The sequence below is a fragment of the Ambystoma mexicanum genome, chromosome 3p (assembly GCF_040938575.1).
Source record: "Ambystoma mexicanum isolate Mex_15411 chromosome 3p, UKY_AmexF1_1, whole genome shotgun sequence".
Classification (NCBI taxonomy): domain Eukaryota; kingdom Metazoa; phylum Chordata; class Amphibia; order Caudata; family Ambystomatidae; genus Ambystoma; species Ambystoma mexicanum.
Window position 1 is genome coordinate 82,545,545 of NC_090925.1, and position 13,323 is coordinate 82,558,867.

General features: G+C 55.7%; 1 non-coding gene and 1 pseudogene across 1 annotated transcript; both read right to left on the reverse strand.

Annotated features, from left to right (window-relative positions):
- Positions 1-3,463: 3,463 nt before the first annotated feature.
- Positions 3,464-3,617, reverse strand: LOC138581508 (5.8S ribosomal RNA; annotated as a pseudogene).
- A 5,268-nt stretch (positions 3,618-8,885) lies between these two features.
- LOC138581764 (28S ribosomal RNA) lies at positions 8,886-12,603 on the reverse strand. Its single transcript, XR_011304770.1, has one exon. It is a non-coding gene; the product is annotated as a 28S ribosomal RNA (ribosomal RNA).
- Positions 12,604-13,323: the final 720 nt, after the last annotated feature.

The following is a 13,323-nucleotide window of genomic DNA, read 5'->3' on the forward strand; positions in this document are numbered from 1 at the left end:
CTCTGGCCGGACCCCTTAGAGCTTCTCCATCCACACTAGTGCCTTTCCCTCCGGGACTAACCCACAAACAATGTGGAACTCAGGGCCGGCCAGTATGAGCGCCCCTTGACACACGCACATGGTTTTAGACTTGACCGCACACGGGAGGCACTGGACCGAGGACCAGGAGCAGTGCTTAATTTGTGGGGGTGGTTGCCAGTGGCCAACACCAGCACTCTTTTTTGGGCACCGGATCTCATGCGGGGCCAGCGCATGTGCAATTGCTTTGTTATTCCACATCGCTTTGCTTAGATTATAAATCATTGGGATTTGTCATTCTGATCTCAATCTCTCTCGTGCTTGCAGGTTGCAGGCCATGGCTGGCTGGGACTTGGAGGGGCCAGCAATAGCAATGAACAACAAACTGTTACAAAAAACAGCCAATGAAAACTACCATTCTGTTGTTACTATGCAGTATTTGATACATTCTGTATAGTAACACAGAATGTGCAGTTTTCATTGGCTGTTCTTCTGAGCCAGTGAAATTACATGGTGACGTGTTTTTGTTGCCACAGGAGGCAGCGTGGCACCACCTTCATTTCATGAGTTACTGTGAAGTGAAGGTGTCGAGGCGTGGCGTCGTCGGTCCTGACTTGTGAGAGAGAGAGCCTGCCCTGCGTGGTGCAGCCTAGTTGCTTCCTGGGGCCCCCTCTGCCTGCTTTTTCATTTGTGCGGGTGCCAGTGTGCGCACCCTGCCACCCCACCCTGAGGCCCCGACAGGAGACCAAGTCCCAGCCGGCAAAGCAGGTAAGTCACTTGTTGTTGCGTGCGTTGCAGCCTGAGCCTGTCACAGTCAAGTGATCAGGCAAGGCCCAGGTCGGGGCCGGGGTGGCGGCACGGTCCCCTGGTGCTGTCCTGACTGACCAGGAGTCAGGACCCCACCAGGGGCCCGTCTGCGCCCGGGCGTCTGTCTGTGTGACTGGAGTGCAGTGTGCTGCTGACTGCAGTCAGTGCCAGGCCCAGGCCACTTTCTGTGACCAGGGGCTGCTGGCTACCGCAGACTGAGTCGGATGACTCTGCCGTGGGCTGCCAGGCCCATGGATTGTGCCCAAAAGTTGTTTTTTACTTTTTTCTTTGAAAACTTGACCTTCCGTGGGGCCGGTGGCCGGGGCCCCGCCCCACCCCACGGAAGGTAGGTTTTAAAAGAAATAACTTATTTTGAGTGGCAGCTGTGGCACATCACTTTGAAAGTGATGGGCCCCAGCCGACCAAATATACGTTTTTTTCTTTTAAATCTTACGTTCCGTGGGGCGCTGCGCCGCCCACCTATTTTTGTCATCATCAGGCTCAGCATGGACATGGCGGTGGCGGCCCCACGGAGGGTAGCCTACGTGATTGAGACAAGGCAGGACAAGGCCCAGGACCGTGCAGGGCACAGGCGGCAGTGTGGTCCCACTAGTCTGTCACATAAGGAGACATTTGTATGCCCAAGTCCGACACTGGATAGCATTCATCTAAACAAAACATGAACTGTGTATTTTTGCCTGGGTGTTTCCGTTCTTCCTTTTAATGTTATCGGATTCATTAGTTCACAAACGAGCTTTAGCGAGGGCACCCAGTCCTGAACAGTGCACGTATTGGGCCAAAAACGAACCGGCTGCACTTCGCGAGAAAAGCCCATGCAAAGACGAACTTCTGAAATGTCATTTCAGGCAAAGATACACACATGGAAACTAGACGGGGATAAACATGGTGCACGTGCCCACTAATCTGTCCTCATAAATAAAAGCACTAGTTAAGTATTCGTGTATAATTCTCAACCGTCTTTTGCTGTCATTTTTTTACAAAATTCCAGTGCATGTTTTCTATCCTGATGTGTGGTTTATACACCAGATGTGGCCCCTTAACCTGGGTACAATACACTCCAAGCATGTGCTCCGAATGATAGCACATGCAGTCCTCAGATAGGAATCCTCAGATAGAGGTGGGTGTCTGTTACACCCCGCAGTTTAGTGAACTATGTCAAGAACATGTCAGTGGGAAGGAGATATCCGAATATGCACTCTCCTCTGGCTCCTGAATATTGGGTGACAAAACATATTTAGTTTTTTAATATGTGTTAAGGTGGAAAGAGGCACTAAAGGAGAAGTAGCACAGGCCGTTGATTTCACAACAATGTCTTGCAGAAATTACTTGTTCCAAGTTATACAACACCATGCTCATGCTTGAAGGAAGGGTGAAGGAGGATGCATTTATGTGATGACTGATAAGGGCTTGAGAGTAAATTGATTACACAAAACACCTGGATGAGGTGACTGAGGAACGGGCTGAGGGGAGGGTGCTCTTCCTGAGATAAATGATTAACAATAATTGGTCTACTTTAACTGACTGTCAGATGGGGCAGAAGGGGAAGAGACAAAAACAGTGCAACAGTGACTGAAACAGAATATTTTTTTATTTATTTGCATTTTTAAAGTGCTCACACAGCCCGGGGGCATCGAGGCGCAGTTACAGGAGGAGCATGTCTTAGTTGCGTATTTATAACTAAAAAGTCGGGGATCAAACTTGTGTTGCTTCGTGTCGTCTTGCTTCCAATCGAGCACGTTGCTGCTGAGCTATCCTGAGTCCCGGGACAATGATTGCAACGTAGCTCCACTCAGAGCAATTTGGGAAACAAGGCGGTGGGAGGGGATGGGCCATTCATTCTACAAAATTGACAATTAAGATAACCTCCACAGGTTTGCAACAATTTTATCAAATGCATTATCACTTCGAGGACAGCAAGTATGGTCCAGACATCTAACAAGTGTGGTCTAGAACTTAGAAGTGTGTTCAAATGCATACTTTTGCCACTGGGTTTGCCGGAATTCTAGAACCACTACACCTACCATAACAAGTGTTTTCCAACTTTAAAGCATTATACTTTCTCAACCCATGTGTGCCCTTCCCCATCCATCCAACTACTAGCCTGTGTCAGCAGTTGCTGCAGCGCCAAACATGTGGCATGGAGCAGCAGCAGTGTGATGGGCTGGTGGTGTGCCGATCTAGGTAGGTCTAGCACTGAACTGGCGCGACCGGCGTGCCCGCGCTGAGGGCGGTGCCGCACCCACACTGCGGGCTGCACCGCGCCCGGAATTATGGGGCCAATATTTCTTGGGCACTGGCACTTCTTTTTTTTACAAATTAAGCACTGACCGGGAGCAACCCATGAATGCCATGGAACTCAAGGCCGGACGCTATAAGCGGTTATAGCCCCGTGGAATGAAGGGGCCCGCTCAGGGCGCCCTTGACACACACACCCCGTTTTGGTCTTGACCGCACATGAGTGACACTTTCCCGAGGACCGGGAGCAGCCCACGAATGTCGTAGAATCAAGCCTGTAACAGCACAACGGCCTCCCCGTAGGCCACCGGGTGGAAAAAGGGAAAGGGGTCCCTGCGACAGCCCCAGCCAGGAGGGCGTCCCGGGGCAATTGATGTTCGAGCAACCTTCAAAGAGGCATAGCCCCGGGAGGAACCTGGGGCTGCAAGGTGCGTTTGAAGTGTCGCTGATCAATGTGTGCTACAATTCACACTAATTCTAGCAGCTAGCTGTGTTCGTCTTCAATGAGCGAGCCGAATGATCCACCGCCAAGAGTCACAGGCAAATTTATTTTGTTCCAGACATTGGCCCGAACTTGGCCCGAACTTGCAAGTGCAGGAGAGGTGGGGGGGGCAGTGCCACCTGTCCCGCCCGCCGCGGACGAGACAGCCCGCCACCCCGTCTAGCTTCCCCATTCAGGAGTCAGCCGAGACCATAAGGATTTTAAGACAAAACAAACAAAAATCCTGGTGCTCAGCCTGGGAAGCATGCACGCGGTCTGCAGCAGCAGCAGGACAGCAGAGCTTCACACAGCGACGGAGGCAGGCTGCTCTGCTGCCAGCCCACCTGGCCCAATTCCCGTTCGTCCTTCCCTGACCCTGTCCGCCGCTCCCCTTTTGGGGAGCCGGACGGAGAGGCGGGCCAAAGACAACACAGGCACGGGGGGGTCATGTGGGACCGCTAGAGTCTTCAAAACGCAGCCCGTGGCCGAGCTTCAGGTACCTGGGCAAGAGGAAAGTCCCCCGCTGCGCCGGTGGGCCTGGCCAATGCTTGCCCCCGGACGTCGGTGGCCAGAACCTCGACGCCCACCCATCGAGTAAGCCCGGTTGCGCCATGGCTCAGGGCTCGCCTGGCATGCCGGGTCCCTGTCCACCCTGGGGAGGCATCCCCCGAGAACGTCCTGGCTTCCCCCAGCTCCCGGCTGCTTCCACTCGGGGCTTCCCTGCCGACTGGGGTGTGCCCACCAACGCCCGGCCCGCTGGTGTGTCGGTTGGAAGAGCGCACCTCCGCCCAGCATGACGGCTCAGGGGCTCAATCAGTGAGGAGAGGACGGGGGCTGCTCGGTGCTCTGTCTCTCCGGTGGGGGGACGTCCCCAGCAGGTTAACCCAACCCTGTCACCTTTCCCCGTCCGTCTGCTGGGTCACGGATCCCCCCTCCCGGCACCTAGTCCCCCACACACCCCGTCCGTAGACCGCTCGGCTGGCCAGACCGTAGCACGAGGGGCACCCCGGGCTGTGAGTTGTGCACATCTGGGACATAACCGTGGTCGAGCACGCAGCTCTCCCTCTGTCTGCTCTGCCGTTAATGATCCTTCCGCAGGTTCACCTACGGAAACCTTTTTATGACTTTTACTTCCTCTAGATAGTCAAATTTTGTCATATTCTCGGCGCCCCGCCAGGGCCCTTGCGGACCCCAGCGGGGTCGATCCGAGGACCTCACTAAACCAGCCAATCGGTAGTAGCGACGGGCAGTGTGTACAAAGGGCAGGGACTTAATCAATATAAGCTTATGACCCGCACTTACTGGGAATTCCTCATTCATGGGAAATAATTGCAATCCCAATTCCTATCACGAACAGGGTTCAGTGGGGGACCCGCACCTGTCGGTGAAGTGTAGACACACGCTGATCCATTCAGTGTAGCCTGCCTGCAGCCCCGGACATCTAAGGGCATCACAGACCTGTTATTGCTCGATCTTGTGTGGCTGAACGCCACTTGTCCCTCTAGGAAGTTGAACATTGCCTGCTGGGGTCGCATAACTAGTTAGCATGGAGGAGTCTCGTTCGCTATCGGAATTAACCAGACGAATCGCTCCACCAACTAAGAACGGCCATGCACCACCACCCACAGAATTGAGAAAGAGCTATCAATCTGTCAATCCCTTCTGTGTCCGGGCTGGTTGAGGTTTACTGTGTTGAGTCAAAGTAAGCTACAGGCTCCACTCCTGGTGGTGCCCTTCTGTCAATTCCTTTAAGTTTCAGCTTTGCAACCATACTCCCCCGGCATCCAAAGACTTTGGTTTCCCGGAAGCTGCTCAGCGGGTCATAGGACTAACGCCACCGGATCGCTAGTCAACATCGGTTAAGGTTGCAACTACAATGGTATCTGATCGTCTGCGAACTTCCGACTTTCGTTCTTGATTAATGAAAACATTCTTGGCAAATGCTTTTGCTTTCGTTCCTCTTGCGCCGGTCCAAGAATTTCACCTCTGGCGGCACAATATGAATGCCCACAGCCGTCCCTCTAAATCATGGCCCCAGTTCTGAAAACCAACAAAATAAAACCATAGTTCTATTCCATTATTCCTATCTGAAGTATTCAGGTGACAGGCCTGCTTTGAAAACCCTATTTTTTTCAAAGTTAACGCTTCAGACCCCCCAGGACACTCAGTCAAAAGCATCAAGGGGGCGCTGAGAGGCATGGGCTGGGACAGGCAGTTGCACGCCTCACGGTTGACCATCAGCTCGATCCCAAGATCCAACTACAAGCTTTTTAACTGCAGCAACTTTAATATACGCCATTGGAGTTGGAATTACTACGGCTGCTGGAACCAGACTTGCCTTCCAAGGGTTCCTCGTTAAAAGATTTAAAGTGTACTCATTCCAATTACAGGGCCTCAAAAGAGTCCTGTATTGCTATTTTTCATCACTACCTCCCCGAGTCGGGAGTGGGTAATTTGCACGCCTGCTGCCTTCCTTGGATGTGGTAGCCGTTACTCAAGCTCCGTCTCCGGAATCGTACCCTGATTCCCCGCTACCCGTGGTCACCATGGTAGGCACAGAAAGTACCATCGAAAGTTGATAGGGCAGACATCCGAATGCAGTGGTAGGGGGTTTGCCCACATGCCGCCCCCAGAGTGGCGACGGAGGGTGTCAGCACCCTGCAGAACGTGCGTTCCAAACTTCTGGAGAAAGGTGCTTGGCGGAGCAGGGGCCATGTCATTGCTTGCGGTAGGCCCAGAATGGGGCCAGCACCACCCGACCCCATCCACTCTGTTCTTACCACTGGGGAGCTGCTGGGCTGCTCGGCCTTTGCTCGGAGGGGAGAGCCACCCACTTAAGGGGACTCTCCCAAAGGGGCGGGGCATACCCTTGACACGGTCCCAAGGCGGGTGTAAGTGAATTGCTTGAAACAACATCCGAGGCTGGCCAAGCAGTCCAACTGTAGACAGACCAAGTGCACCAAATCGATCCCATGGAGTGCTCAGAAGAGCACCCCCAGCAGGCCAATCGCTGCTGGAGTGCTGCGTGGGGCACAGCCCCCCATCTAGCCGGTGGAGGTGCGGTAGTTTCACCATAGAGCCAGGGTTGGGAAGCGAGAACCTGGAAGGGAGCGCAGACAGGTCCCTCTCACCCTGTCTATAGTAATCTGGAGGAAGGTGACTAAGCTTTCTTGTAATCTGTGTACCCAGAGTGACAGAGGGGATCTCTCTGCAAACCCGTCGGGACTTCCAGAGCAGCCCCGGCATCTCGTCCTTGCAGTTATTCCTATGGCCAACGACCAGATGGCTGGGCTCGGAAAGTGGCCATCTGGTAGGGCAATGCATCCCAATGAGCCTGGACGGGAAGGGCCTTTGCCCCCCCTCCTGAAAAAGGACCGAGGGCCGGCAGGTGCCCAAGGGCATGGGTCAGCATCAACGGTCATCCTCGAGCTCTGGCCAGGCCGCCTTAGAGCTTTCCCCCACCCCATCCACGTAAGAGGATTCCCGTCCACCTTAGAGCTTGTCCCTTTGGGGAGGGACAGTCGGGCCACATGTGAGGCAGGCGCCCAAGGGCGGGGGGGCAACACACCCGACCCTAGTGGCCCTGGCACTTTAGCAGGGCCCCTTTAGATCTTTTCCCTCCGAGGAGGGATGGAGACCGCCACCGGGGCTCCCTGCGACCGCCTCCAGGCTTGGAGACTCTCAACCCACACACATGAGGCAGACGCCCAAGGCCCGGGAGGGGGGCAGCAGTCCCAACCATCCTGGAGCTCGGCCCGGGCCACCTTAGAGCTTCGCCCTCCACATTAGAGCTTTTCCAGCAAGGAGTTCCCCGGGGGCCGCCGCCGGGTTTGGGGATGGCCAACAGGTGCCCATGGCCGAGTTGCAGCAGCCCTAGTCGCCTCCTCGGAGTTCTGGCCTGGTCCGCCTTGGAGCTTCTCCCTCCATGCTAGAGCTTTTCCCTCCAGGGAGGGATGGGGACCCTGCCAGGGCCGCCCCAGGCTTGGGGACGGCTGACAGGCACCCAAGGCTGGGTTGTAACAGACCCAGCCCCCTGCCTGGAGCTCTGGCCCGGGCTGCCTTAGAGCTTCTCCCGCCACGTTAGAGCTTTTCCCTTCCTGGTAACGATGGGGACACTGCTGGGCTCCGATGGGCCGCAGTCGGGCTTGGGGATGTCCATCAGGTTCCCAATGCTGGTTTGTAGCAGCCCCTCCCTGGAGCTCCGGCCTGGGTCGCCTTAGAGCTTTCTCACCACGTTTGAGATTTTCCCTCCGGGGAGGGACAGGGACCCTGCCGAAGCTCCCCGGGGCTGCCGGGATTAACACAGAAACACAGTGGAACTCAGGGGCGGCCACTACAAGCACCTCTTGACACACGCACCCTGTTTTGTACTTAGATCGCACACGGGAGGCACTGGACCGAGGACCAGGAGACACCCAAGAACGCCATGGAACTCAAGGCGGACGCTCTAAGCGGTTATAGCCACGTGGAGGGAAGGGACCCGCTCAAGGCACACCTTGACACACGCACCGCATTTTGGACTTGACCGCACGTGGGTGACACTTGCCCGAGGACCGGAACCAGCCCACGAATGCCATGGAACCGAGGCCGGTAACAGTGGAGTGGCACATCTACGCCGAGCATTAAGCCCCCACGCAGTGGGCGCTCATGGAACCCGACCCGAGACAAATGTAGGAGCCAGCTGTGCCAGCCAAAACTCAGGCCATCTGCCCCGCCGGCCGCAACTCGGGCTATCTGGTCCTACACCCCGGCCCAGGTCCTACAGTCCAGGTGCACTGGCTTAAGGTGCCACCCCCCTGCGCTCCAGGGTGGGGGCTTAAGCCGCAGACTCTTTTTCCCACCCTGCCTGGGGCTTAAGGCACCACCTCTGCGCACTCGAGCCGGGGCTGAGGAGACACTTCCGCACTGACTATTAAGCACCCACGAGGTGGGGCCTTAAAGACCCCGACCAGAGACAAATACAGGAGCCATCCACGCCAACCGCATCTCAGGCCATCTGGTCCACCGGCCGCAACTCGGGCCATCTGGGCTTACTCCCCAGGCCAGTTGGCCCGGTGCCCTGGTGGCCGTGCCTGCCCCGACCCCACCATCCAGGGGCACAGGCTTAAGGTACCAAGCCTGCACACCCCTTGGGATATCTTGAAGCCTCTCTTCCCTAGCCCTGTCCAGGGGCTTAGGGCACCACCTTGACGGCCCGGGTCGAGGCCATCAGGTCTGCCAGTCTGCAGGTGTGTACCTATGGTGGTGGGAGTTTCCTGTGCACCCCACGGCACAGCAGGAAGAAGGATGGAGACCTTTGGAGCGGCAGTGCCACCGCCATGTGACAAAAGCTCGGCTCAGAGAATGACTTTCAATAGATCGCAGCAAGGGTAGCTTCTCTGCCACTTACAAAACCCTGACCCAGAATCAGGTCATCTACAAATGATTTAGCACCAGGTTCCCCACGGACATGCGGTTCACTACGAGCGAAAGAGGCAGCCCCCTTCTGTCCACACTCGGTTCCTGAGGCGAATGGGTCTACGCACCGGCCCAGAGGCCGGCTATCCTAGGCCAACCAAGGCTCCACAGCACTGCTGTATCGTTATGGTTTAGGGGGGATTCTGACTTAGAGGCGTTCAGTCATAATCCCACAGATGGTAGCTTCCCCCCATTGGCTCCTCAGCCAAGCACATACACCAAATGTCTGTAACTTTGGTTCCTCTCGTACTGAGTAGGATTACTATTGCAACAACACATCAGCAGTAGGGTAAAACTAGCCTGTCTCACGACAGTCTAAACCCAGCTCACGTTCCCAATTAGTGGGTGAACAATCCAATGCTTGGTGAAATCTGCTTCACAATGATAGGAAGAGCCAACATCGAAGGATCAAAAGCAACATCGCTATTAACGCTTGGCCGCAACAATCCAGTTATCCCTGTGGTAACTTTTCTGACACCTCCTGCTTGAAACCCAAAAAGTCAGAAGGATCGTGAGGCCCCGCTTTCACGGTCTGTATTCATACTGATAATTCGAGCTCAAGGACGCTTTTGTCCTTCTGCTCCACAGAGGTTTCTCTTCTCCCTGAGCTCGCCTTAGGACACATGCATTATCGTTTGACAGGTGTACCGGTCCTGTCAAACTCCCCACCTGCCACTGTCCTCAGAGCGGGTCGTGCCCAGTGTGCGCGGGTGCTTGGAGCCAGAAGCGAGTAAGTGAAAAAACGATAAGAGTAGTTCTATTTCACTGGCGGCCCGACAGCGTTCCACTTTTCCTACACGGCTCATGTCTCTTCATGGTGCAAGACTAGAGTCAAGCGCAACATGGTATTCCTTCCCCGCTGATTCCACCAAGCCTGTTCCTGTGGCTGTGGTTTCACTAGTTAGAAGGCAGGGACAGTGGGAATCTCATTCATCCATTCATGCGCGTCACTAATTAGATGACGAGGCATTTGGCAACCTTAAGAGAGTCATAGTTACTCCTGATGTTTACCCGCGTTCATTGAATTTCTTCACTTTCACATGCAGAGCACTCAGCAGAAATCACATTGTGTCAACACCCACCGCGGGCCTTTGTGATGCTTTTTTTAATAAAACAGTCGGATTCCCCTGGCCCGCACCAGTTCAAGTCAGCTGCTGGGCGTCGGCCGAGGCAGAATGCCGTCCCCCGAACCTCAGTAGGGGAAGGGAGAGAGGCGACCACCGCACATCAGGTGATCCAATGGAAGGACCCAGCTCATGTCCAGAGTCGGCGCCGCGCCCGGGGAGGAGACGCCTCGTCCAGCCATGGCGCATGCCCAGCCTGACCGACCCAGCCCTTAGTGCCAATCCTTATCCTGAAGTCACAGATCTGACTTGCCAACTTCCTTTACCTACATTGTTCCAACATGCCAGAGGATGTTCACCTTGGAGACCTGCTGCGGATATGGGAACGTCCCGGCACAAGTTTTACACCATCTCCCCCAGATTTTCAGGGATCAGGGAGAACTCACCGGACGCTGCTGGAACAGCAATGCTTTTCAAGGCTTGGGTGCCTCTCTCGTGACAAACACATTCCAGGGTGCCCTGCCCCTCACAAAGAAAAGAGAATTATCCCGGGGCTCCCACCAGAATCTCCGGGATCATATGTGTTACTGCACTGGACACCGCAAGGGCACCCGTCTCTCCCACTCCGGGTTCAGGGATCTTAACCCAACTCCCTTTCGACCGACTGAGGGCAACGGAGGCCATTGCCCATCCCTTCCGAATGGCGCTCGGCCATCTCTTAGGACTGACTGAACCATGTTCAACTGCTGTTGACATGGAACCCTTCTCCACTTCGGCCTTCAAAGTTCTCATTTGAATATTTGCTACTACCACCAAGATCTGCACCTGCGGCAGCTCCACCCGAGCCCTCACCCCTGGCTTCCGTGCACACTGCAGCAGCCCTTCTACTCTTTGCCGCTCAGCCCCTGCAGCTCTCAGCGCCGGCGACAGCCGGGTATGGGCCCGAAGGTCCAGCGCCATCCATTTTCAGGGCTAGTTGATTTAGCAGGTGAGTTCTTACACACTCCTTAGCGGATTCTGACTTCCATGGCCACCGTCCTGCTGTCTATATCAACCAACACCTTTTCTGGGGTCAGATGAGTGTCAGCATCAGGCATCTTAACCCAGCGTTTGGTTCATACCGCAGCTCCAGTTCTGCTTACCGAAAGTGGCCCACTGGGCACTCGCACTCTATGCCTGGATCCACACCAGCGAGCCAGGCTTCTTACCCATTTAAAGTTTGAGAATAGGTTGAGATTGTTTCGGCCCCAAGACCTCTAATCATTCGCTTTACCAGATAAAGCTTGGTTTTCTGAGCGCCAGCTATCCTGAGGGAAACTTCGGAGGGAACCAGCTACTAGATGGTTCGATTAGTCTTTTGCCCCTATACCCACGTCGGATGACCAATTTGCACTTCAGGACCGCTACGGACCTCCACCAGAATTTTCTCTGCTTCACCCTGCCCAGGCATAGTTCACCATCTTTTGGGTCCTATCACACATGGTCATGTTCCACCTCCCTCACAGAGCGGGCGAGAAGGGCCGGTGGTGTGCTCGCTGCGTCGGGATCCCACCTCAGCTGGCGCGCGATGGCCCTCACCTTCATTGCGCCACATTGCGTCACAGGGTTTTGTTCGGCCCTCCAACTCACGCACGTGCTAGACTTCATGCTCCATGTTTTAAGACGGGTCAGGTGGGTAACCAACATCACTGCAGATCTCTGGCTCCCTTCGTGGACCTCCCCGCCCGGTGGGGCGTCACTGTTGGGGGGCCCTGCAGACAGTCCACCCCAGTTGACAGTCGCACCGGGAGCAGGGGACCCTTTCCCCATCGCCACCCTAGTGACACCTGAAAGGGACATTTTTGGTTGCCAGAAATGGGGCGCAGCGGCAGTCAATCTCCCTCGGCCCTGCTTCCAGGAAGCTGTAACACTCTCCGCCGGAACGGAGAGCCTCCTGCCCCCCGGGGCCTTCCCAGCTGACCCTGAGCCTGTCGCGGTGCACCGCCATGGAGGAAATGCACCCTGCGGGGGCCGAGTGCGCCCGGGTGGCAGTCCATTGAGGGAATCTACTGTTCCAGACGACCGACCTGCCTGTCATGTTGAATGCACCGGGCGGAATGCACTGACCCCACCCGTTTACCTCTCAACGGTTTCACAGCCTCTTGAACTCTCTCTTCAAAGTTCTTTTCTACTTTCCCTTACGGTACTTGTTGGCTATCCGTCTCGCGCCCGTATTTAGACTTAGATGGAGTTTACCATCCGCTTCGGGCTGCATTCCCAAGCAACGCGACTCCGAGAAGACCCGATCTCAGCGCGCCGTCCGCCGGGTGAGCCTCGATCAGAAGGACCTGGGCCCGCTGAGAGACACCAGGGAGTCATTCTACTGTATGCCACATTTCCCGTGCCTGCCCCCCGACGGGGATTCAGCGCTGGGTTCTTCCCTGTTCAATCATCGTTACTAAGGGAATCCTGGTTAGTTTCTTTTCCTCCGCTTAGTAATATGCTTAAATTCAGCAGGTCGGCATGTCTGATCTGAGGTTGTAGTCGAGGGAGCAGAAGAGCTGCGTGCGTGGCCGGCCTCGGGCCCGGGGCTGTACGGGGGTATTAGCCCCAGCCTTGCACTTCTGGTGCTTCCCATCGTGCGATTTCCCGGTCCGCGGCCAAAACCCACCTAGTCACGAGTCCCGTGCTCTGTGATGTCCCACGCCAGCAGCTGTGGGACACCACACACAGCACAGCCTGGTGCCCCGGGTCAGGGTGAAGGTGCACCAGGCTTTTTCAAGGCCCGCCTCCACCACTGCTGCTGGGGCCTGCCGGATGCCCAGCCCTCCTGCAAGCCGCGCGAGTTAGGTAGACGGGGAGGCCGGGACACGCCAGCCACAAGTCTGCGCAGCCAGGTCCAGGGATCCTGCGACGGGGCTGATTGGGGTCTGACCTTAGGGGGACGAAGGGAACAGGGTCCCTGTGACAGCCCCAGCCATGCCCCCGGGAGGGAACCAAGGGCGATTAACGTTCAAGCAACCCACAGAAAGGCATAGCCACAGAAGGAACCGGGGCCGGAAGGTGCATTTGAAGTGTCGATGATCAATGTGTCCTGCAATTCACACTAATTCTTGTAGCTAGCTGTGTTCATCATCGACACGCGAGCCGAGTGATCCAGTCACAGGCAACCTTTTTTTGTTCCACATGTCAGCCTGAACCTGCCAGTGCAGGAGAAGCTGGGAGGGAGGCAGCACCGCCTCTCTGCCTGGAGCTCTGGCC